Source organism: Ranitomeya imitator, chromosome 6 (assembly GCF_032444005.1).
Source record: "Ranitomeya imitator isolate aRanImi1 chromosome 6, aRanImi1.pri, whole genome shotgun sequence".
NCBI classification, from domain to species: Eukaryota; Metazoa; Chordata; class Amphibia; order Anura; family Dendrobatidae; genus Ranitomeya; species Ranitomeya imitator.
This window is the reverse complement of record NC_091287.1, coordinates 461,464,242-461,490,796: the sequence shown is the minus strand read 5'-3', so window position 1 is coordinate 461,490,796 and position 26,555 is coordinate 461,464,242. Positions and strand designations below refer to the sequence as shown.

Below are 26,555 nucleotides of genomic sequence, written 5' to 3'. Positions count from 1 at the left end.
GTTTTTTTTCCATCAGTCATGATTTTTGAAAAAATTTTAATGGCAAAAATGATTGAATACAGTGTTTTTCTTCTGATAATGTCCTAGAAGTTCAGTATTATAACTCCTTATCCCTGGTACCAGAGTTTTATCAGCAGTAGAGATGAGTGAACTCGAACTGTAAAGTTTGGGGCTTTTACCGGACACCTAGTGTCTGGTGCTGAACTCTGAATACGGACTTCTCCCTGAAGTCCTTTGTACTGTTCAGGTTCGGATGCCAAATAAAGGTTGTTAAAATGCTGAAGCACAGTCAACCAACAACCTTTTAGCCTGTGGGAAATTCCAGAGCAATCACAGCCATGCCAAGTGATTGGCTGGCAAACCACGTGAACCGGCCTGTATAAATGTCAGATCACGGTTTGCACCGCCATTCTATTCTCGGCCTGTAGCAGAGTGTCTTCAGAGCAAGGTGCACATTGCCCTAACAGCTTGGTACACATTTCTCTAAAAGCACAGTGCCCTCACAGCCTTCTACAGAGTTCCCTAACAGCTTTGGACACATTGCCCTAACACCCTGGTGCAAAGTACTCTAACAGCTTGTTGTAGAAATTGGCTTAAGAACCTGGTGCACAGTGCCCTCACAGCCTGGTGTAGACTGCCCTAAAAGCCAGCCTTATGCACATTGCCCTAACAGCCTGGTAAATAATACCCTAACAGCTTGGTGTAGAGAGCCCTAACAGCCTTGTGTGCAATGCCCCAAGAGCCTGGTGCACAGTGTCCTAGTGCTGGACACCTGTTGCCATTAATAAATAATGCACAGGAGGGATAACTGCATATAGTTAGACTTTTATCGAGAGAGGGCAATATACTCACTGACACCTCCGATATTTTAAGAGCCTTAAGTCAATACTATGGAGAAATATACAAAACCAGATCTGTAGCAAGTGAGGAAGAAATATCTACATACTTGGCAGAGGTAAAGCTCCCTAAATTGTCTCTAGATGGTAGTGGATGTCTGGATCAACCATTGACTTTGGAAGAGCTGGAGGCAGCATTGAGTAAACTCCAAAATGAAAAGGCTCCGGGCTCCTTGGAGAATTTTATAAAGAATATAGGGACATTTTACTTTCCAGATTGTTGGGAGTGTTGGAGGAAGTAACAAAAGTTGGGAGATTGTCTGCTTTAATGGATGAAGCAATTATTATTCTGTTGTTAAAACCAAGAAAAAACCCTGAATGCCCGTATTTCTATAGACCAATATCTCTTCTCCCTGTTGACGTGAAACTATTTGCTAAAGTATTAGCCATGAGACTTAATAAAATAATAACGGAGCTAATACATGATGCTCAAACAGGTTTCATGCCAAATAGATCCACGGCTATCAATATTAGACATTTATATCTTAACATGCAATTGTATAGTGCAGAAATGGGACAATAATGTCACACGACACTGCAAAGGCTTTCTACAGTGTCAAGTGGAATTATTATCTATGGGAAGTCACGAATACAATGTGATTTGGCTTGAAATTTATAATTTGGGTCAAATTACTGTACTTGTCACCAATGGCTAGGTTGAAGGTTAACAGACATATGTCAAGTACATTTACCTTGGGTATGGGTATGTGTCAGGGTTGCCCACTTTTGCCCCTTCTGTTTGTTATGGCGATGGAGACATTGGAATGTAGATTGAGGGATGGGTGCAATTTTGTGGATTTTAGGTGTAATGATATAGAGGAAAAAGTAAGTTTATATGCTAATGATGTGCTGTTGTATGTGGGTAATATAGACACATCTTTGGGCCCAATAATGGCGGAAATTAAAGAAATTGCTCGTTGGTCAGGATTGACGATTAACTGGGAAAAAATCATCACTCTTACCAGTGGATCTTCTTCCCCCTCCAGAACTAATATCAGATACACAGATTCAGGTTGTAGAAAAATGTAAATATCTTAGAGTAGTGATTGATGCACATATAAAAGATTATATAATGATAAACATTAACCCCTTGTTAGACAGATTCAGGTCTAAAATCAATGCATGGTACAAACTCCTGCTATCAGTAATAGGCAGAGAAAATCTCATTAAAATGATACTAATGCGACAATTGCTATACATACCACACAATTCTCCATGTTGGGTTCCTCCCCCTATATTCCATAAGGTACAGTCAATGTTTAGAGAACTAATTTGGTGCAAACACAATGCAAGAATTAAATTACTAACGCTTCCGGGGGTTTAAAATAGAGGGTGGGTTGGCGATACCAGAACCATGGATTTACTTTATAGCATCACAGATGCAGCATTTTCATGGCTGGGAAAAGAGGGAGAGTATGAGCAAAGTGGGAAGACTCGTTTTACATGACAAAAACTACTTTTCACCTATTCACATATTGGAAGGGGGTGCGAGCCGTGTGGATGGAGAGTGGCCAACTATGGCGTTACTATACAAGGTGTGGGATAGGAGATTGCTTGGAATTACTGGATACTCCAAATTAACCCCAATATGGCACAATCATAAATTAGCGGAATTTGACATGTTAAAGGGGTTTAGTGGGAGGGAACTTAAAGGAATACAAACTATGGACAATATACTAGAAAACGGAACACTTGAAAGCTTCAATGAACTCCAACAAGAATATGGGCTTCCTAATGCTTCCTTTTTTCAATACCAACAACTAAGACATGCAATCCGATCCCAGTTTAGTGTTACTGCACCCAAAATTCAAAACATCTATGCACTTGAGCCATTAGCATCAGCAAAGTATACAACTGGTCTAATCTCTAGGATATGTTAGCAGATGTTGCAGCCTCGTCCTGAAGGCCATATTTGGACAGCAAGGTTAAAATGGGATTCAGATGTGGGACAGAACACAGTAGAACCATGCAAAGCACAGCATCCTGATGACAAAAAAAAGCTGTGTGCATGAGACTTCTGAAATCTCATAGACTTTGCTGGCACTGTAAAACGCAGCTGAAAATTAGCATAAAAAGTGCTGCAAAAACTCCTAGTTTGAACTTATCTTAAAAATGAGTAACAAACTCTCTTGTTATAAGTCAGAAAAAGTTTTTCCAAGTTTATTAGCATGCCCCCAGTGCACTTCTAGGCTTATTTGCATATACAATCACCTTGTCTGATTTTCTGGATTTGTTTTCTCATTTTGACTCTCATAGTTGTGGTCTACCTGTGATGTCAATTACAGGCCTCTCTCATCTTTTTAAGTGGGAGAACTTGCACAATTGGTGGCTGACAAAATACTTTTTTCCCCACCATAACTTCTGCGCTAGGTTTCTCATCGCTGGACTACTAGTATAATTTTATTGGTGGACAAACACCTATATAACCATTCCACTACTTCCATTTGTAAAAATATGCTCACATTTTCCAATATAAAGTAGAATAAGCACTCCAAGTGTGAGCATATGCAAGAGGAAGTGACAATAATCCTAAAAATCCCAAGCGAGGTGTGTTATTGGTGCGAGAAGACTGCCACTACTATGCGGAAACTGATTATGCGGAACCTACATGAAGAGAAAGAGTTGCAGAGAGATCGAGTTTGAATGTAATACCTAGTCAAGTGCCATTGATGATGGGTTCCTGAGTATAAAAGGTCTGCGTACCAGAGTGAGTTTTGGTGCCAGGAAGGAGAGCCGACCATATGTGCCAAGGGAAAGTTTCTGCCGCTGGAGTGACAGTGCGCAGTAGGGAGTGTACACCAGCGAGCCACAGCACAATCAGAGATAGAACCTTAGCGGAACCAGACCTGGAGTACATACTACACCAGTCAAGGCCCAAGGACCCGATCTACGCTGGTCAAGACCCGGAGTTCCAACTACGCAAGTCAAAGCCCAAATCCCAGACTTGAGCCGGTCAAGACCCACAGCCCAGGCGATGCCATCTTGGGAACAAGAGCCGTGCCCTGATCCCTGTGGACCTGAGAGACAACTGCTAGGAGTCAAATGCTTAAGATCTGTGAGGAGACTTCACCTGAGAGAGTAACTATGCAGTGGTGAACAAATGAAAATGAGCTGGGCCATCACTTCCAACACTGACATACAGTTAGGTCCATATATATTTGGACAGAGACAACATTTTCCTAATTTTGGTTATAGACATTACCACAATGAATTTTAAACAAAACAATTCAGATGCAGTTGAAGTTCAGACTTTCAGCTTTCATTTGAGGGTATCCACATTAAAATTGGATGAAGGGTTTAGGAGTTTAAGCTCCTTAACATGTGCCACCCCTGTTTTAAAGGGACCAAAAGTAATTGGACAGATTCAATAATTATAAATAAAATGTTCATTTTTAGTACTTGGTTGAAAACCCTTTGTTGGTAATGACTGCCTGAAGTCTTGAAATCATGGACATCACCAGACGCTGTGTTTCCTCCTTTTTGATGCTCTGCCAGGCCTTCACTGCGGTGGTTTTCAGTTGCTGTTTGTTTGTGGGCCTTTCTGTCTGAAGTTTAGTCTTTACCAAGTGAAATGCATGCTCAATTGGGTTGAGATCAGATAACGGACTTGGCCATTCAAGAATATTCCACTTCTTTGCTTTAATAAACTCCTGGGTTGCTTTGGTTTTATGTTTTGGGTCATTGTCCATCTGTAGTATGAAACGACGACCAATCAGTTTGGCTGCATTTGGCTGGATCTGAGCACACAGTATGGCTCTGAATACCTCAGAATTCATTCGGCTGCTCCTGTCCTGTGTCATATCATCAATAAACACTAGTGACCCAGTGCCACAGGCAGCCATGCATGCCCAAGCCATCGCACTGCCTCCGCTGTGTTTTATAGATGATGTGGTATGCTTTGGATCTTGAGCTGTACCACGCCTTCGCCATACTTTTCTCTTTCCTTCATTCTGGTAGAGGTTGATCTTGGGTTCATCTGTCCAAAGAATGTTCTTCCAGAACTGTGCTGGCTTTTTTAGATGTTTTTTAGCAAAGTCCAGTCTAGCCTTTTTATTCTTGATGCTTATGAATGGCTTGCACCGTGCAGTGAACCCTCTGTATTTACTTTCATGCAGTCTTCTCTTTATGGTAGATTTGGATATTGATACGCCGACCTCCTGGAGAGTGTTGTTCACTTGGTTGGCTGTTGTGAATGGGTTTCTCTTCACCATGGAGATTATTCTGCGATCATCCACCACTGCTGTCTTCCGTGGGCGCCCAGGTCTTTTTGCATTGATGAGTTCACTAGTGCTTTCTTTCTTTCTCAGGATGTACCAAATTGTAGATTTTGCCACTCCTAATATTGTAGCAATTTCTCGGATGGGTTTTTTCTGTTTTCGCAGCTTAAGGATGGCTTGTTTCACCTATATGGAGAGCTCCTTTGACCTCATGTTTACTTCACAGCAAAACCTTCCAAATGCAGCACCACACCTCAAATCAACTCCAGGCCTTTTATCTGCTTAATTGAGAATGACATAACAAAGGCATTGCCCACATCTGTCCATGAAATAGCCTTGGAGTCAATTGTCCAATTACTTTTGGTCCCTTTAAAAACAGGGTGGCACATGTTAAGGAGCTGAAACTCCTAAACCCTTCATCCAATTTTAATGTGGATACCCTCAAATGAAAGCTGAAAGTCTGAACTTCAACTGCATCTGAATTGTTTTGTTTAAAATTCATTGTGGTAATGTCTATAACAAAAATTAGAAAAATGTTGTCTCTGTCCAAATATATATGGACCTAACTGTATGGTTGAAGGGTTGGCCTGGGCTAGGACAGCATATAGAGCAGGAGTTAATTGAAGTGAAGGAGGCCCAACATGCTTTGGTAGACTTTGTCAGGAGGACTTGGGGCCTAGAGGGAAGAATTTGCAAACCCCGATAGGGCCTTTGCTTCAGGAGGAGCCAACACAGTAGCTCCCATGGGAGTGGATGTGTCACCCGTTAGAGGGACATTAGCATAATCCCAAAGAGGCTTCCCTAACATTTAAAGTGAACTCTAAGACTCATTACATGTTCCTTATTGCATAATTTACTTGTGATTATTCTGTTTCATACTTTTTAACTGTTTCCATAACTACTGCAATTTTCTGCCATATTGAAGGAAATAAATATTTCATTGTATGTTCCTGCCTCATATCCACAATTTACAATTCATTTTCCCCAAAAAATTCATGCCACAATTTTACCCATTGCACAAAATTGCATCATTCACAGAAGACTAAGATGACCTCAGGCGTGACCACGTGGACTTCCTCATAAAGCCTTGCAGCTTTCATATTGCATGGTATCCAATCAGGAGAGGTTATCATATAAGCAAAGCTATGCAGGGCACATAAAGCCATTTTAGGATGATATTAGAGTAGGATGCAAGGATGAAGACCGGGTTGCGGGTACCTGTGCTGCACTGGTCTGGAACTGTTGAGTCTTCATCCCTTGTCTCCCGGGGGAAATCCAAAAGGACTGGAACGGGGCTCTGATCCAGAAGCTGGGGGCGTGGTTAAAAGAATGCGCAGCGTAAAGGAGTTTCCCGCCAGCCGTGAGAGAGGCAAGGAGTGTGCGCAGCATGCTCCGTGAGGTGCAGAGCCAGGCTGAGGCTAAACGGGGCAGGCCATATGCCAGGACACTGCTGAAGCCTGCCGCAGTGACAGGGAGAGAGCCAGGAGCCCTGTTCAGCTGAGCGCTTCATGTACGCTTGAGAGCCAGGGCAGGGTGTAGGACTGTTGGTTGTTGCCCACATTGCCAGACGTTGCTACACCGTCCGACCAGGACCATGACAATATTACGGCCTTGCCTTCGTTGGCTGCAGCCACTTATGGACTAGGGGCCCAGTGAAAGGTATCGGACACAGACCACTGCCATCAGAAGACAGACCATCATTACTAGCAGAACCTTCTTGGACAAGAACCACATCAGCTGTTGTTGGCGCTACTGACTTTCATGCAGCATCTACAGTTGGATATACTTCAGACACGATGAGTTTACAAAAATACTACCGTTACTGAATCCACTGTTTTTCAACCCTGCATATCCTTCTGCCATTGAACAATCCATTCTGCCATTTAACTGCTTATTTCCCGGATTAACTGTTTGCCTCACTGCATGGAGTATCCCCTTGTTAAAGTAAAATTGTTAACCCTTGCTCTGCCTCCTGTCTGTCACTGCTCCCTGCATCCTTCTCACAATAGGACATTAGAGATCAGTTCAGCACTGGAACACTGGATAAATACTCCAGACAGTAATATAATGAATAGCAGTCAAGAATCTGTGGGTATTAATCTGCTAATAATGCAGAGATTCAATTAATAAATGGGGAGGGGATTGAATAAGAGATTTGAGAAGAAATGCCAGACTCAGCGTGTTGGATCAATGATACGGTGTAGCATGCATCGCTTTCACTGCATATAAAATACAGATTTTTTTCTTCATTCCTAATGCACAAAAAAAGTAGAAGAAAAATAGCATGAAAGCTTTTACAGAAAAAATAATCTGAAATCATTGTCAAAAGGTGGCTATAAGCGACTGTTCTGAGTTTTTGCATTTCTTGTGCCATTGCTTTTGTAATGGTGGAATAATTGTTCATTTAAAAATACTAAAGAAAATTCTCCCTGTCTATCTCACAAGGTGCAAGTAGTATTGCAATCTAGCTTTTTTTAGTTTGCACACCTGTTTTACTGGTTAAATTTAACATCCATACACATCACATTAAACAGTACCCCTTTGTAGAAGCTGGCTTTTCCGGTGTGTACAGTACCTCCTTAGCATTTCTTATTTAATATGCAAATTGCCTCTTCTGAGAAAAAGAGGACTTAAACTCTATAGCGCCACCTGTTGGAAGTAGCGATCCTACAAGTCACAATCAACCCTTTAACGAGTCGTGCAATATTAATTAGGATTAAAGCCAAATCAATATCTCAATTCACAGACACTGTGTTTCGGGCTGTTGGCCCTTGTCAGTGCGAAGCATGAGAACGGATTTGGCTAGGTGAGAGGCGAATAAGCCTCCTTACCTTGACAAGCCAGAGATGGTATGTCACTCTCCATAAGGAGAAACGATACCCCTTAGACCCTATTTCTTATTTAGTCATTTTTTAGAAGGGGGATGAAAAATTTGATAGACATTGAAAAAGTATATATTTGACTGCATGTCTGTCTTTGCACGCCTGTTTTTCTAGTCTAATTTGACTACTTTATGTGCCACACTTATATTGTGACCTGTTGCCACATTTTGCTTTCTGTACATGTACCTACCTATCTTTTCTTGTTATGTCCGTTTTGACAAGGGTTCAATAATTGAGGTTTAAAAGCTTGTTAAAAGTTAATTATAGTGTTGTACAAAATGTATGGTAAAGCAAAAAGTAGCAGAGGCAATGGAAAAGGTACAGTAAAACAAATAAAAATCCATTACATAGTAAAGAATACAGGAGCTGCTAGCAGCAGCAGATGTTATGCCATCAACCCCACCAGCCTAGCAGTATTAGTGCCAACAGGCCTGATTTGCCTCTGGCATATTTATGGGGAGAAAACAGAGGTTGTTGCAGATAAAATGGCAAATCTGTCAACTTAGAGTACGTCACACAGTGGCACTTTTGTCGCTACGACGGTACGATTCGTGACGTTCCAGCGATATCCATACGATATCGCTGTGTCTGACACGCAGCAGCGATCAGGGACCCTGCTGAGAATCGTACGTCGTAGCAGATCGTTTGGAACATTCTTTCGTCGCTGGATCTCCCGCTGTCATCGCTGGATCGGTGTGTGTGGCAGGGCCACGCTTAGTAACCCGATGTTTACCCTGGTTACCCAGGGACCTCGGCATCGTTGGTCGCTGGAGAGCTGTCTGTTTGACAGCTCTCCAGCGACCACACTACGACTTACCAACGATCACGGCCAGGTCATATCGCTGGTCGTGATCGTTGGTAAATCGTATAGTGTAACGGTACCCTTAGTCACAGAAGTAAAATGTTACCTCTTACAGAGCCACCATGAATTTAAGTCAGTGTTCTGCACAGAACCATCTGCCTGATCACACATGACTAAGATGTAACGTTTTTGGACTTTTTTTGTTTTAGTTTGTTACTTGAATAGTCTGTCAGTGCACTGTGTAATGAATTGGGCTGTTATAATCCATTTCTATGGTGAGATCACTTTGATATTGGCTTTTTTTGCATTATAGAGATTAAAATGGGTTGGATACAGTGCTAGGAGACCTCAGAGTGTTATACAAATCTTTTCAGGGCATTTAGAATACTTGTGATTTTGGGCAATTTTTGGAAAAAAATAACTAAACCTTGCAAATTTTCATTTCAACAGACTTATTAATATGTACTGGCCATGTATTCATGTATGGATATCTGATAGTGTGACAGAGAAGGAGGAGGAGTAAAGGTAATACAAGCGGTCGATGATGACATTAACCAGGTACGACTTGATGCGGTCTGGCTACCAGAATGATGAGCATGAAGAAGATGGGTAGATGGACAGGTTGAGCCATGCTCATGTTCTCATGTTACTGTCCAGTTGGCTTTTCCCACATGAGCAGGTGATGATTCATGTCCTGATAGGGAGATATAGTAAGTCCGCAAGGACAGGGTGCTCTCCCCTCTGTACCAGTCTGTCATTGTAAACTTGTTTACTGTAAATGATATCTATAACTCTGTATGTAACCCCTTTCTCATGTACAGCACCATGGAATTAATGATTCTATATAAATAAATAAATAAATAAATAATAATAATAATAGTTCCCAATCAATTTAAGAAGTAATCTCCTCTTTGTATTTTCCTCTTGGAAGTGTAGAAATAAATTCCCACTCTTAAGACACCCAAATATTGGTCTTGCCATCATCAAAACCAGAGCTTTCAGGTCCAATAAAGAAATAAGTTGCAACATCACCCGCTCTCGAGCTGGCCAAAGCTCCCTGTCCCACCTCCTGGTTTCCACTTTTAGATTTGCCCTGACTCAGAGAGCCACTTCTGCTTCATGCCTCTAACATAACTAGATGTCAAAAATAGAGGAGGCAACAGGCAGCAGTATTGCTAAATGCAGTAGTTTCTGACTCACACAATGTGTGGTAGGTAGTCTCACTGTAAGGGCTTGTTTTCACTTGCGAGGAACACGTCCTTGTCTCGCATGTGGAAACGAAGCTCTGGCGCCGGCACTGTGGAGCGGAGTGTGCGGCCGCATAGCAACACATGGAACCGCACGCTCCGCTCTGGAGTGCCGGCACCAGAGCTTCGTTTCCACATGCGAGACACGGACGTGTTCCTCGCAAGTGAAAACAAGCCCTTAAAGAGATATTCCAACCTCCAAAATCTCATCCCAATATGTAGTAGGTGTAATAATGATACTATTCGCAAATACCTCCATTGAGAAATCTAGTATAGTTTCTGATTCGCTATATTCCTTTCCTCATGTGAGGCATTATGATATTGGAGATGGGAATGCCCCTTTAAATGTCTAGATTTTTTTTTTATTCTCTTCTGTATTTTTAACACACTTTTTTCCCTGTTATAAAAAACAAATGAACAATAAATGCTGGGTAAATGTTAAAAAAATAATTGATGCTACAAATTTGATGAATAATTCAGGTGTGGAAACAACAGGGTAGTGTGTTACATAGCCACTTTGTACTATAGACAGTCACACAGTTTAATAATTGGATATTTTAAATTCTATTTTGTATACTTTTAACACAATTATTCCTCATTTCTCAAAAAGACGGAATATGGAATTTTAGGTACAAGACAAAAAAACAAAACTGGCAACCAGCTGCAGTAAACTGTCCATAAGAAACAGCAGTTTGTGACACGCACAATTTGTGAGGTAGACAGTTGAAGTTAAAGGTCTGGATTTTTATTTTAAGTCACTTTTACATTTTTTTAAGACAAAAAAATTCTCAGCTGCACAAAAAGGACTCAACTCCCACAACAACCCACAGTATCGGTGTAGTGTGTATGTAAGCCAAATTAGATCAATACAACAATTGTATAAAAACTCACCACTTTGTGTGGCAGACACTGAGATACATTTTTTTCCTTTTAGGCTTCTTTCACACTAGCGTCGGAATGTCCCCGTCGCAATGCGTCGGGGAGAGATTCCGACGCTAGCGTTTAACGTGCTACACAATGGAGGCAGCGGATGCATTTCTCCGGCGCATCCGCTGCCCCATAGTAAGGTGCGTGGAGGTGGGGGCGGAGTTCCGGCCGCGCATGCGCGGTAGGAAAAAGTGGTCCGTCAGGAGCAAAAAACGTTACATGTAGCGTTTTTTGCTCCCGACGGTCCACCAAAGCACGACGCATCCGTCGCTCGACGGATGCGACGTGTGGCAATCCGTTGCAAATGCGTCGTCAATACAAGTCTATGGGGAAAAAACGCATCCTGCAAGCACTTTTGCAGGATGCGTTTTTTCTGCAAAACGACGCATTGTGACGGATTGCAGAAAACGCTAGTGTGAAAGTAGCCTTAGCAATGCTGTTTGCTTGTTGCAGCATGAACAATTAAAAAAGAATTGTAACTGAAATGCAGCTGCTGCATTGTAATCACTTGGATCCATCACGACTGCATGCTTCACCCTCTCTAACTCTCTTTATATCTCCCTTTAACTTGAATCTCTGTGTATTATTCTCCTTTCCATGTACTAAGCTTCTTGACTATTGCTGTTCCACAGTACAAGCTATTTGTCATATTTGTCCAATGTTTTATTGCTTTCCCTATATTTACTGCTAAACTGTGATCTCTGACATCTCATTATCCAGATTCGCCTCAAAATGGCTGTATTTCCTGGTTCTGCTTTTATACAGCTAATGATTGACCATCCTTAATGGCTGTGCTATTTTTGGACATGATAGCTGCACGGCATTATGGGGAAGCCAGTCAGGCCAATGCTGAAGTTGTGTGAGCCTTCTCTGGCTAATGCGATCTTCTGCAAAATGTGAAGTAATGGCGCACATATTTGGTGATTAACATGAAGTGAATAGCAAATTTTTTTCAAGTTTGGCATGCTAAGCGTATTTCAAAAAATTTAAAACAAGTTTGATTTGTATCAATCATCCTGTGTCATATTGTGTCAACTTTATACTGATACAGGAAAAATATACAGTATATCTTTGTATCGAGTCCTCAGAGTCCTCAGTGGTTGATAAAATGGAGTCTGACCCTACACAGGACTATTACAAGGAACTAGTTGGTATTTTGTCTGCCAGACAAATGCATAAGAGCCGATGACCTGATACCAGAGAGTCCAAGAATCGGGACATTCTATATGATTCCCCAAATCCACAAAATTGGAAATTTCTGAAGACTAATTATTTAATGTGTGGACACCCTTGCAGAGCATTGTTCTGGATGGATAGAGGGTATTCTTAGGAAAGGATGCACCCAGCTACAGTCAGGACACAACTGACCTATTGAATAAACTATCACCAATAGGTCCTCTACCAGAAGGAACCATCCTGGCCACCATGGATGAAGCATCTCTATACTCTAATATCCCACACCAGGATGGATTAAATGCCTGCAAAGTTTTCATGGAAAATTTAGGAGTTGATGCTGATTCTGTGGTGAAACTTACTAAATTCACCCTCACCACAATTACTTTGAATTTGATAAAAACATATACTGTATCTACAAGAGACTGGTACAACCATGGGAAGTCAAATGGCCCCACAGTATGCAAATCTTTTCATGGCCAAGCTTAAAAGTTACTTCTTGTCCTTATGTCCCATGAGGTCTCTTGCCTACTACTGTTACATTGTCGATATTTTAATCATCTGGACGGAGTCTGAGCAACAGCTAAAGATGTTCCATGAATATCACTGAACATCAAATTCATCCCACCATCAACTTAACACTCAACTACTCCTGTACTGAGTTGAACTTTTTGAACACCATCATTAAGCTGCAGAACAATGAAAAAGAGACGTCCCTGTACCAGAAGCCAATTGACCATCTAATACACCTTAAATGTGACAGTTTCCATCCAAAACACAGAAAAAGGCTCAATTGTTTATAGCAAAGCCATCAGATACGATCTGATATGTTCAAACTCTATCGACAAAGACAAACACCTTGGCAGCATCAGAAAGACCTTTGTGAACTAGGGCTATCATGCAAGAACAATTGAGAAACAGATTGCAAGAGCCACCAGAATATTAAGGCATCATCTCCTACATTATAAAGCTAAACAAGAAAGCAAACAGGTGCCTCTAGTAGTCACCTACAATCCAAATCTGGAGGTATTAAGGTGTTAAGGGGAGCTGCATGGAAACTGCAGCCTTTGTTAAAAAAGATGCCTGATTACAATCTATGTTTCCTGATACCAGGGCCAGACTGGGACTAAGGGTACCGTCACACTATAACATTTCGATCGCTACGACGGTACGATTCGTGACGTTCCAGCGATATCGTTACGATATCGCTGTGTCTGACACGCAGCAGCGATCAGGGATCCTGCTGAGAATCGTACGTCGTAGCAGATCGTTTAGAACTTTCTTTCATCGCTGGATCTCCCGCTGTCATCGCTAGATCGATGTGTGTGACACCGATCTAGCGATCTAGCGATGCGATCCAGCGATGCGTTCGCTTGCAACCAGGGTAAACATCGGGTAACTAAGCGCAGGACCGCGCTTAGTTACCCGATGTTTACCCTGGTTACAAGCGTTAAACTAAAAAAAAACAAACAGCACATACTTACATTCTGGTGTCCGTCAGGTCCCTTGCCGTCTGCTTCCCGCACTGTGACTGCCGGCCGTAAAGTGAAAGCAGAGCACAGCGGCTGTGCTTTCACTTTCACTTTACGGCCGGCAGTCACAGTGCAGGAAGCAGAGACGGCAAGGGACGTGACGGACACCAGATGTAAGTATGTGCTGTTTGTTTTTTTTTTAGTTTAACGCTTGTAACCAGGGTAAACATTGGGTAACTAAGTGCGGTCCTGCGCTTAGTTACCCGATGTTTACCCTGGTTACCCAGGGACCTCGGCATCGTTGGTTGCTGGAGAGCTGTCTGTGTGACAGCTCCCCAGCGACCACACTACGATTTACCTACGATCACGGCCAGGTCATATCGCTGGTCGTGATCGTAGGTAAATCGTATAGTGTGACGGTACCCTAAAATTCAGCCCTGGCATTTGAAGTTACACAGGCCCACTTGTCGCATGGTGAATATATAACATATTTGTGCACCTGTATGTCACAAGATGTGAGGTGCGTTCAACAAGCCTATATAGCATACAGTCCCAGATGGTCCAGTATTACAGCTCAGTCTTATTTATTGCTCCAAGGCCAGGGTCACACTAGCGTATAACATGGCTGAGTGCTATGTAATAAAACATCGTGTAGCACTCGGTCCAGTGTTATCCTTTGGTACAGCTCTTATCTGCGATTATTTTCTCATATCGATTCGGCATGAGAGAACAATCGTGGCATGCTGCGATAGGCAGCAACACTTGGCTCACTCGCACCCACACAAGTCTATGGATGCATGTGAAACATCGGACTGCACTCGGATGTCATTCCAGTGCAGTCCGATTTATGCCGAGACAGGTAATGGAGGAGATGGAGAAATTACTTTCTCCGTCTCCTCCACAGCTTTGCTCTGATTCTCCCACGTGAGAGGATCGGAGCACAGAGCATGACACTCATATCTGAGCTGGAGCCGAGGGTCATTGGCATATCGCATCCAATACACTCGCATCTGATGTTATACGCTTGTGTGATTCCAGCCTTTGTTGCAGTACCAAGAAAACTTGATACTTTACACACGCAGTAGGTAGACAATGTCTCGTAGACTATGAAGATGAAGCTGCGCTCTCCATAGTGCTATGGTCTGGTCCAAAGTGACCACATTAGCTATATTTTGCTTCTATGGGAAAAATGTGCACAGAAAATGTAGCATATCTGCAAGAAAAATGGACATGTTGGGAATTTGAAGCACGTACCGCAGGTCAGTTTACACTGCATAAAAAAGGAGATTTTTATACGGTAAATCCCATCCACATTGATGAACTGTAAGATGCTGCGTTTTTGATGCAACAAAAATATGTAGCTCCAAAAACACACCAATATCTGAAAAGAGGGCAGCGTTTTGGACACAGCGGACATGTGCTGTGTCCAAAGTGCTGCCTAAGGCTATGTGCACGTGTTGTGGATTTCTGTGCAAAGTTTTTGAAAAATCCGCGGATTTACCATGGATTTGTAGCGTTTTTTTTGTGGAGATTTCACGTGCATTTTACCACCTGCGGAGTCATATAAAGGAACAGGTGTAAAATGCTGCGGAATCTGCACAAAGAATTGACATGCTGCAGAAAATACAACGCAGCGTTTCCGCACGGTATTTTCCACACCATGGGCTCTGTGGATTTGGTTTTCCATAGGTTTCATGGTACTGTAAACAGGATGGAAAACTGCTGTGAATCCGCAACGTGTGCACATAGCCTAATACTGAACATCTACACATACCCTTAAAGTGAACCTGACAGCTAATATCTGCTGTGTGACTCATGGGCAGCATGTGTCCGGCACCGGCTGTACTATCTAAGCCAGGTATGTTTGTCTCTGAAACGCTGCATCATCACAGAGAAAGACATGTCTGATTTCTCCCCTCCGGCTGCCAATGACTGGTGTGTCTCTGTACTCGCACGCAGGAAGAAACTTGTCCCTCAGTGGGAGCGGATGGGGAGAAGCCACCAGGGACCCGCCTGTCGGACTAGTCACCAGTGTGGCTTCGGTGCTCGGCGGTTTTTAAAGTGTGTTTTCCCTGAAACGCAGCAGCATTTCAGAGTCATACCTTTCTGGAATCATACAGCCACTGTCTGATACATTCGACCTGTGGAATGAGCAGCATGCATCAGCCATCAGATTCCCTTTAAGATCCCATAGGTGCCATTTATGTCACATGGTTGACTATTATCCTTATCGCTTTGAGGAGAACTGTAACTCCCAGCATGTACAGAAACTCCTATGGCATGCTGGGAGTTCTAGTTCACCACAGGAGTGGTGATTTTCTTTTGAGTTAGGGTATGTTTTCACGGTCAGTAAATGCTGTGGATTGGATGCTGTGTACAGCCGCAGCGTCCAAATCGCAGCGTCCAGATGTTACAGCATAGTGGAGGGAATTTTATGAAATCCCACCTCCACTATGCGTGCAGGGACACCCACAGCTTCCCTGCGTATACGCACATGTGGTGTGTCTGTCTAGACCGCAGCATGTCTATTTATCTGGCGGAGACGCTATGTCTCTGCCAGATAAATATCACAGTCCAATGTTTAGGATACAGTGATTCCGCATGGTTCAATGAACACATGCAGAATCACGCACGTACAAAAGCCGGCAGCGCTTACGACGGAGCGGGTATGTGCTGCGTCCAAAGCGCTGCCAATACTGACCGTGGGAACCTAGCCTTAGGGTGTGTGCCCACGGGCCGGTTACATCCGGATTAGATGCGGATTGTACACTGCATACAACCATAGCGTTCAACCCGCAGCATCCAGATGTTACAGCACAGGGGAGGGGATTTTATGAAATCCTGTCTCCACTATGCATGCGAACATGCACGCGGCGGTCCTGCGTTTACAGAGATGCGGTGCGTCTTTTTAGAATGCAGCATGCCTGTTTACCTTGCTCCGATGCTCCGGTAAATCACAGGTCCCTATGCATAGGGTGCGGAGATTCCGGAGGTGTGCAATGAACACATCCGGAATCACAGCGCGTTCAGAAGGGGGCAGCGCTTTGGGAGGAGCTTGTTTTCCACTCCGTTCAAAGCGCCATAAGTCCGTACAGTGGACACAGATTTTTTTTCTTCTGAATTCTGTTTATGCTTGCTTTTTAGCAGCTTCTTTTTTCCTAGGTGCAACTTTGGGGCTTTCTGTGATTCAGCTCAGGACACTCACGTTAAGAATATCAGCAGCTCCTAAAGCTTTTCTGTCCGTGCCGCCTCGGTGGACAGGAGGAAGTGGGCGGTCTGATGTCCTGACCACCAGCTGCAGTAAGTGGCAGAGGTGGAGCAGCACAGAAGAGCAGAGCACGCCTCTCCCCATCCCCCCTGCCTGTCTCTATGTTACCTCACTGCAGCTGGTGATCAGGACAACAGACAGCAGCCGCAAACTTCATCCCCTGCAGCAGCAGTGATTTTAACAGAGCCGCGCGCTGCTGGCTGCAGAATCTGACGGCATGAAGGGGGCAACAGATCAAGTGGCCCACTACAGGGACCGGCCATTCTGGCATTTGCCAGAAATGCCCGATGGCCAGTCCGGCCCTGCCTGATACCCCACTTCTGTCTCTTAGGGTATGTGTCCACGTTCAGGATTGCATCAGTATTTGGTCAGGATTTTATGTCAGTATTTGCAAGCCAAAACCAGGAGTGGGTGATAAATACAGAAGTGGTGCATATGTTTCTATTATACTTTTCCTCTAATTGTTCCACTCCTGGTTTTGGCTTACAAATACTGACATAAAATCCTGACCAAATCCTGATGCAATCCTGAACGTGGACACATACCCTTAGGCAGCCTCCAAATCTAAGACGCATCATTTTCAGAGGCTCCCTTTCCTCTCCTAGAGCTACAGGATCCTTTCCCTGCAACCAGAAAAAAATTAAAATCTGTCCATTAATAATGACTGTGGACAAGATAAACAAGAAAAGGCTGCATGGCACTCCTTTCTTAGTGGTTGCTCAAATAGGATTCCACTCCACAAATAATGTAAAAATAGATTTGGCACTCAAAAATTGATTCAAAAACCTTAAAATATATTGTATTAGTACAGGTTCATCCACTGAATATACAACAATTTGACATTTCGGCCAATTTTGTGGCCTACATCAGAACAGGGGGACCACTTCAGAAAGTTTAGAACAGTGCTGGAAATGTGAACTCCTGGTCTAGAGATATGGACAAAATAAAAAATTCCCAACTCACATCAGTACTACAAGATCCCAGGTACCAAATATCCAACTGGGGATCTCTATGTAGGTGAAAAAGGGCAAAAACTTAAAACAAGTATGAATTCTCATCACCACATAACAGAAGAAAAAAGAATGGATCTACCTGTGGTCATACCTGATCACAGCATCATGGACATCAAATTACTTGTATTAAAAAGTAACTAAAAATTTCAGACAGAAAAATTTGGGAGCATAAACTTATGACAACCTTTGACATAATCAGTGCAGAAATCAATGTGTTGCCTAGTTTTATGTCTTTTTACATCAAAGATGGAATGTGCTCTTCAGAACTTTTGGGGGCATCACAACCAGACCTCAATTACAGATCAATAAAACTTTCACACTCCTTATCTATGAACCGTTCCAATATTTACGGCCACAACTGCTTCTCCTTCTCCCATATTGATAGTTCTGTTTCACGTCACTTGTCTTATCTATTTCATTATTCCTGTGCCTTTTTGTGTATAAATATGTGACTCTTCTTATTTTGTATTATTCTATGCCTGACAAAGAGACCTGAGTAGTCTCGAAAGCTTGCAGTTTGTTGCCATCTTTACAGTTAGCCATTAAAAGGTATCATCCACTTAGGACTCTCAAATTGTAATATTTTTCATTATACTGATAGTAATACAACTCCAAATAGTACATGAAGTGGAATAGTATATAGAGGAGTCACATTATGCTAATATAAACCTTTCATTAATTTTCTTCCTTAGGTTAGACACTATTACTATAGAACAGAATTTTTTCGTTGACTTGCTGTCTATGCAGGAGGCTATACGGTTGTGCTGTGTATATAGAGACACTATGTACATAGCATATCAATGCAGTTACTAGCATGGACAGGTGGCATGTAAACAAACACTGGCACATCTGCAGATAAAATCCATGAAATCATGGGGCTGGTTTATATTAGAGAGTTGCAGGAATATAGTCTTGGAATAAAAATTAAGAGGAAAAATAAATTGAAAAATATGTTTAACAAGTACATACATTAATAATGTGTATTATTCATGTTAGACTGCAAAACGTAATATGTTTAGCATGTAAAAAAATCACAGGAAAGCATAACTACAATCATGTATATATATAAATTTACAGAGTCAAAAAAGCCCACTAAGATAGCATATAGAAAAAGTATATGTCGAATATTTCTAACATATAATATGCCAAATAAGTCCAAAATAGTTACCAATAATAATGGAATTAAACAAAATAATTAAAACAAGGGATCCACGGTGAAGATTACAAGAACCAAGGGAAACATAGAAGCTAAAATTGTGTGTGGAAGGTTAGAAAATCATGATATAAACTAAATTCAGTACAATATACTACATGCATCAGAAAGTATAATTATGTTAAGAGTGTTTGGATTTGTGGGTAAAGGCCCCGTCACACATATCGACGCTGCAGCGATACCGACAACGATCCGGATCGCTGCAGCGTCGCTGTTTGGTCGCTGGAGAGCTGTCACACAGACAGCTCTCCAGCGACCAACGATGACGGTAACCAGGGTAAACATCGGGTAACTAAGCGCAGGGCCGCGCTTAGTAACCCGATGTTTACCCTGGTTACCAGCGAAGACATCGCTGAATCGGCGTCACACACGCCGATTCAGCGATGTCAGCGGGACCTCAACGATCAAAAAATGGCCCAGGCCATTCCGACACGACCAGCGATCTCACAGCAGGGGCCTGATCGCTGGTACGTGTCACACATAGCGAGATCGCTACTGAGATCGCTGTTGCGTCACAAAACTTGTGACTCAGCAGCGATCTCGCTAGCGATCTCGCTATGTGTGACGGGGCCTTAAGCGTTAGCACTGCTGAACTTATTAGCATACTTACACTTTCTGATGCATGTAGCAGATTGCTCCTAGGTACTTATTACTTGATAGCATTTAGCTACCATTACTAGTTTGTCCATATACAGCCCATGAGCATTTGTGTACAATTGCGGAATGGACATTATCTACATTTATACTGAATTGATTCTATTTAATATCATTACATGCTATCCTTACAGTCACATTTGTAGGCCCCTCTTCCTTTGTCACTTGAGTCTTTACTGTAATTCCATTGTCATGTATTTTGTACTTATTTGGTATATAATAAAATTTAACATATATTTTTCATCTTGGTGGGCCTTGTGACTCTATAGTTATAGGACTTCCTACACTGGAGTCTTCCCATTTATTTCTATGTAATGTAATTTGGGGTCTAAAGTCCCTTTGCCTTTTCATATTGACTATTTGAATAGTAAAAATAGAATCCTGAGCACTGCTATATTGACCTAGTATAGTGGCTATACATTGGCTTGCAAAAGTACTCAACCCCACCTCTCAGCTTTTTATCTATTTTGTTACATTACGTTCTGTGTTTAAATATGTTTGTAATCTGATTTGTGTGTGATGTATCAGCACTAAATGGTCTTAGTTGGTGAAGTGAAGTGAGAAAAATATAGGCATAAATTAAATTTAGAGGATTAAATAACTAAAACTTGGCATGTGCATATGTATTCCCCTTTTTGCTATGAAGCTCCTAAAGATATCTGGTGCAAGCAATTACCTTCATAAATCAAATGTTTAGTCAACAGAAATCCACTTGTGTGCAATCTTAGGGTACCGTCACACTATACGATTTACCAAAGATCACGACCAGCGATACGACCTGGCCGTGATCGTTGGTAAGTCGTAGTGTGGTCGCTGGAGAGCTGTCACACAGACAGCTCTCCAGCGACCAACGATGCCGAGGTCCCCGGGTAACCAGGGTAAACATCGGGTTACTAAGCGCAGGACCGCGCTTAGTAACCCGATGTTTACCCTGGTTACCAGCGTAAAAAAAAAAAACAGTACATACTTACATTCCGGTGTCTGTCCCTTGCCGTCTGCTTCCCGCACTCACTGACTGCCGGCCGTAAAGTGAAAGCACAGCACAGCGGTGACGTCACCGCTGTGCTCTGCTTTCCCTTTACGGCCGGCAGTCAGTGAGTGCGGGAAGCTGATGGCAAGGGACCTGACGGACACCGGAATGTAAGTATGTAGTGTTTGTTTTTTTTTACATTTACGCTGGTAACCAGGGTAAACATCGGGTTACTAAGCGTGGCCCTGCGCTTAGTAACCCGATGTTTACCCTGGTTACAAGGGAACGCATCGCTAGATCGGTGTCACACACACCGATCTAGCGATGACAGCGGGAGATCCAGCGACGAAAGAATGTTCCAAACGATCTGCTACGACGTACGATTCTCAGCAGGATCCCTGATCGCTGCTGCATGTCAGACACAGCGATATCGTATGGATATCGCTGGAACGTCACGAATCGTACCATCGTAGCGACAAAAGTGCCACTGTGTGACGGTACCCTTAGTGTCACATGGCCTGCCAGTATATAAACACGTTTTCTTAAAGGCCACAGAGGCTGCAACACCATTAGGCAAGAGATACCACTAACGAAACAATGAAACAACACCATGAAGACCAAGGAAATCTCCAAATAAGTCAGGGACAAAGTTATTGAGAAGTACAAGTCATGGTTGGGTTGCAAAATCCCAATCTCTGATGATCCCCCAGAGCACAATTAAATCCATTTTAATCAAATGGATAGAACATTGTACCACAACAAACGTGCCAAGAGACGGCCACCCACCAAAACTCTCAGCCTGGTCAAGGAGGACATTAATTAGAGAGGCACCACATAGACCAAAGGTAACTCTAAAGGAGCTACAGAGTTCCCAAACAGAAACTGAAGTATCTGTCTATACAACCACAAAAAGTCATACACTTCATAGAGGTGGAATTTATGGAAGTGTGGGCAGAAAAAACTTTTATTTGTAATTGTAAGACTCATTTTGAGTTTGCCAAAAGACATGTGGGAGACTTCCCAAATGTATGGAGGAAGGTGCTGTGGTCAGATGAGACAAAAATTGAAAATTTTGATCATGAAGGTAAATGGTATCTCTGGCACTAAAGCAATATAGCTCGTCACACCAAGAACACCATCCCCAAAGTGAAACGTGGTGGGGGCATCATCATGCTGTGGAGATATTTTTTGGTAGCAAGGACAGAGTCAGTGATTTGACATTGGGATGGAGGTTCACCTTGCAACAAGACAATGACCCAAAGCATACTGCTAAAGCAACACTTGAATAGTTGGAGTAGTATGGGAAATGTGTAAATATTCTAGAGTGGCCTAGTTAAAACCCAGACCTTAATCCAATTGAGAATCTGTGGTCAGACTTGAAGATTGCTGTTCATGAGAGGAAACTATCTAACTAGAAGGAGCTGGAGTAGTTTTGCCTTGAGGAATAGACAAAAATCCCAGTGGCATGATGTGGAAAGCTAATGGAGACTTTTCCATAGTGACTTGCTGTTAGGGTCGGCGGAATGCACTAAATAAGATATAATAATAAAGTGTGTTCTCCGCCGTGCAGAGATGGTATACTGAAGCTAAGAGGACAATGGCAAAACAGCAGCGAGCGTACCTGACTCGCACTGAGTTAAACGTCACTCAGCAGAGAAGCACGTGGCTGTGCGGATCTCACACAGAAACGGGAAAGAAACTCTGCAGCAGAGCTCTGTTAATAGGCACACAGCCGCAAACAGATAATGGCGCTAAACGAGAACCCTGTTAACTTGACAGGTTTTTGCTACCTCACTGAGGCAAGGGAACCAGTAGTGGATTCAAACACAGCACATACACACACAGAACTCCTCTCCAGAGAAGCCAGAATTCTAAAGGCTAAATGCCAGCTCTGGACCCACACAAACAATCTCCTCTCTGGAGGTGCCAGAATTCTAAGGCCCTAGGCCAGCCCTGTGACATGCAAACAAGTCCACACTACCATTAGGTTCCACACTCTCACAGAACATAAATGATCTTAGCGCACCGACAGGCACGCCAAAGATCCTTTTATAGTTTTTGCCAATCAGACAGGACCTTGTTCACGGGCCAATCCGAAGCCGGACCTGAGCATGTGATGGCCAACCACCAATGAGAAGTCGCTCACTGCTGTCTATTATTAGTTACCATAGCTGAACCTGGAGAGGCAGCGGTAACCATGTGCACAGACTGAGTCTGAGCAAGACAATGAGACTGATGTCTTTGCTGAGCAGAATCCACTGTGGTCGGGATTGAATGGGAGACGGCAGAGGAAGATAGGGCTTGGGATCTATCATGTGCAGAGGAAGAATCCCAACCCCTAACACTTGCAGCTGTAATTGCTGCAAAAGGAGGCTGTACAAAGTACTGACTTTAGGGCGATTAATAGTTATGCACATTGAAGTTTTCAGTTACTATGTCCGATTTGCTGTTTGCTTCAAAATAAAAAGAAAATTGCATGTTCACGGTTCATGATCTGATGCAAACCCTCCAAAAAAACTGAAATTTCAGGTTGTGAGGAAGAAAAACAAGAAAAATACCAATGGGGTAAATACATTTGCAATTCATTGTATTTGGACACTGGCGGCATTATGTAGACGTCTATGGGGTGACTGATAATATCCTTCAGGATTCATTTATTGCACTATAGTCCACTACTCTAAGTAAGTGTCACAAAAAAAACAAAAAATAAATAATAAAAAAAGTTAACAGCAACAACACGGGTGTTTTCTAGCTACTGGTCCACTAAAGTGTGATGGGTACTGGTAACGTAGGCAACCTATCCAAATATAGCATGGAGTAATAGTATACACATGTCAGCTAGTTGTGCATCTATATGAGGGACAGCAAAATTAAATATATCACTCACAACAATATAAATTATACATTCAGTATAAAATAGCTAGTGCATAATTGCTAAATCCCTTATACAATATAAGCGAATAGACTAGGGTAAGCCAATGATAGATAGATAGATAGATAGATAGATAGATAGATAGATAGATAGATAGATAGATAGATAGATAGATAGAAAAGTGTCTCAAGGTATACCAAGTATAAGGTATCATAATCATAATGATTTAATAGACGTACAGAGTGGAGGAGTACATCCAAAGAGACAACCTTACCCATCATAACCCGTGTGGATTAGAGCAAATAGCATCCCCAACGCGCCTTTCATTTATTGTTAAATTGCATGACACTATTATTTTGGAAATATAGTAATTTGTTTGAGCTGTGTTGTGGTACAGTATGCCTTGCATTGTTTTTTGCTCTTGGTAATTTATGAAACGTCGTTCATTAAGGCCCAATTTGGAAATCTTGCTCAGTTTTCTAGAAATAGCAATGTCAGGGACAGTGAATAAACTAGTTTGCTCACAGGAAAATACAATTAGTTAATTTGAAATACATAGATTATTTTACATGTAACCATGAAAACCTGAAAACAAGATTGACAAAGTAATGTTTGTAGTTCCTGAACTGAAATATTATGGATCACAAACTCTAGTTACAATCAAACATCACTTATCAATCAGGTAATATATCAAAAAAGCAATATACTGTAGAAGAATATGGTCAATGGATAACATTTCCTAATTTTCCCCTTGAATTCCTTATTGTGCTTACTGCCCCTACTTGACTTCAGAGATTTGTACCCTACATGTCATTTAATGGTGCTCCAGCTCACTACTATCTCAACTTTTTAGACCTTGAACATATATATATCGTCAAAATGCACAACAAGTAAAAAAGTTAATCAATCAACCACATAATAACATCTAATTATTATGATTAATATAAATTTTTATCCAAGCAGAAATTATTTGTATTTATATCAGAAAACAATTGGTAATCTTCAAATGTATTTTAGCTGGGGAGCAAATTTTTGTCTGTTTTTTTTTTTGTGCAAAAAGTTTATAAGACCTTATGGAATGTTAGTGTCTGGGGGCCTCCAAAGACCATGTCCATTCCCACTTCCGTCTAATGCATCATTCCTCTGCAATGTGAGTCAACCTCACCTGGAACACGTTTATTGTTTACATGATAACATCACTGTATCTCAATGTGAACCTCATCAGTCTAATAGAGATGCTCATTACTCTTATAACCGCCGCAATGAAATATACATGTATCAAATTGCCGTTGGAAGAGCTGTTGACATATTGTGACACACCACGTAAAGTGAGCTAAAAAAAAGTATGCAAAAGTGTAATCGTGCTATTAAAGGGTGTTCCTGGTTCAGTGGAAGCAAGGAGTTGACTTAGATTATCAGGAAAAATATTAAATGCTTTCAAGAATATATGAAAGAACATAAAACATGATAGACGGTGAAATAAAAGTTCAAGAAAAATGTTTGTTGAGTCATGCTACAATTTAGAAAATGCATTTCTTTTTTTAAAAACCTTTCACATGTCAAATAAATGCTCTGAAAACACAAAGACTATTGGAGAGCTTATTCTATCGCAGCCAAATCTTTATCTATGTTACCACCTTTATAAAATATCAGAGTTGATACAATTTGAAATATATTCAAATAATTTAACAGGTATACAAGGCTGGCCATTTAGTAGAAAATTATAATACGGTACTTTAATATCAGCCAAGTTTTCAAAAATGACGTAAATAAATAAGATAATACAAAATAGCGTACCAAAAAAAGATATACATATTTATGGACTATTTTAATTATTTCTAAGCATTAATATGCAGCCCACTCTATGTCTCAGGCAAAAACAATATCAGCAAATGACAGCAACTTTAACAAGTGTCATACAGATCAGCGTCACAGAAGTCACGTGGCTTACAAGCAACCTCGCTAGAAGGAGCGAACATAAAGACAATTTGATTAAATAAACACCAATATCTTTCCTAGAATATTCTTGGCATATAGAAGCGTGCAATTGTTTAGTTCTGCTTTTACCTTTTTCACTTTCCTGTTTTTCACTAACCTGTTTTAGATCGTCTTCTGATCACAAACACTCCATGTTCACGATTCACTTTCTTTACAGGATACAGAACAATGGTGTCAGCTTTTCTGGATGAAATTTCCTAAACAGGCTGCTATCTCTACACGCGTTTCTACCATATGCTATAGAATATTACCTTTACTCAATGGCGACAGGGCTGCCTACCATCAGATCGATTTACTAAACAAACTAAAAACGTGGGTGGGGATGTTAAACAGTAACTACTGTAGTAAACCACAGTGCAAAATGAAAGCTACCAGTATTGCACGGTCTTTCCTTTAGGAAACGGGCTTAGAAATCACTAACATAGTGGGTAGAGGGGTTAGAAATGAGTCGTGGAAAATCATTTATATTTCATTTACAAGAATACATTATAAATTAAGCATAATTATATTATTACTATTGCTTTATAATGTTGCTTTAGGTGAATTTTTGTAATGTTTTTGCCAAGAGTCCTAATATTGTATTATCATGAATTGTGATTGTGCTTGAAAAAGGTATGCTTAGACAAAATGATATTGGCTGCACTAAGGACAGAAGACAATATGTAACTGTAATCTGTAAGCAGACCTTTGGAATATGTTGATTCTAAATTAATATATAATATATGTATAAATAAATCAAAAAATGTAATTAAAATTGTAATTTTTATTACTAAGACCAATATTAAAGAACAAGCCATCAGGCAATCACACATTCAAATCTCTTAAAGGGAACGAAGAAAAAATAAGAGAAAATTAATAAGAAAACAAGAAAAAAATGATTGAATCACCCCACCCACTTTTCTTTTACCAATCCAAAAATAAGGAATGATGAAAGTAAAAAAAACTGATATA

The 26,555-nt window shown here is 41.5% G+C and overlaps 1 protein-coding gene across 1 annotated transcript in view; it reads right to left on the bottom strand.

Annotated features, from left to right (window-relative positions):
* The window catches only part of HNF4G (hepatocyte nuclear factor 4 gamma), a 264,222-nt gene extending 238,382 nt beyond the window's left edge, over positions 1-25,840 (bottom strand). The window contains exon 1 of the mRNA XM_069731504.1: positions 25,702-25,840. The gene's annotated coding sequence lies outside the window, so the exon portion shown is untranslated. The remainder of the gene's footprint in view (positions 1-25,701) is intronic.
* Between the last annotated feature and the right edge of the window lie 715 nt (positions 25,841-26,555).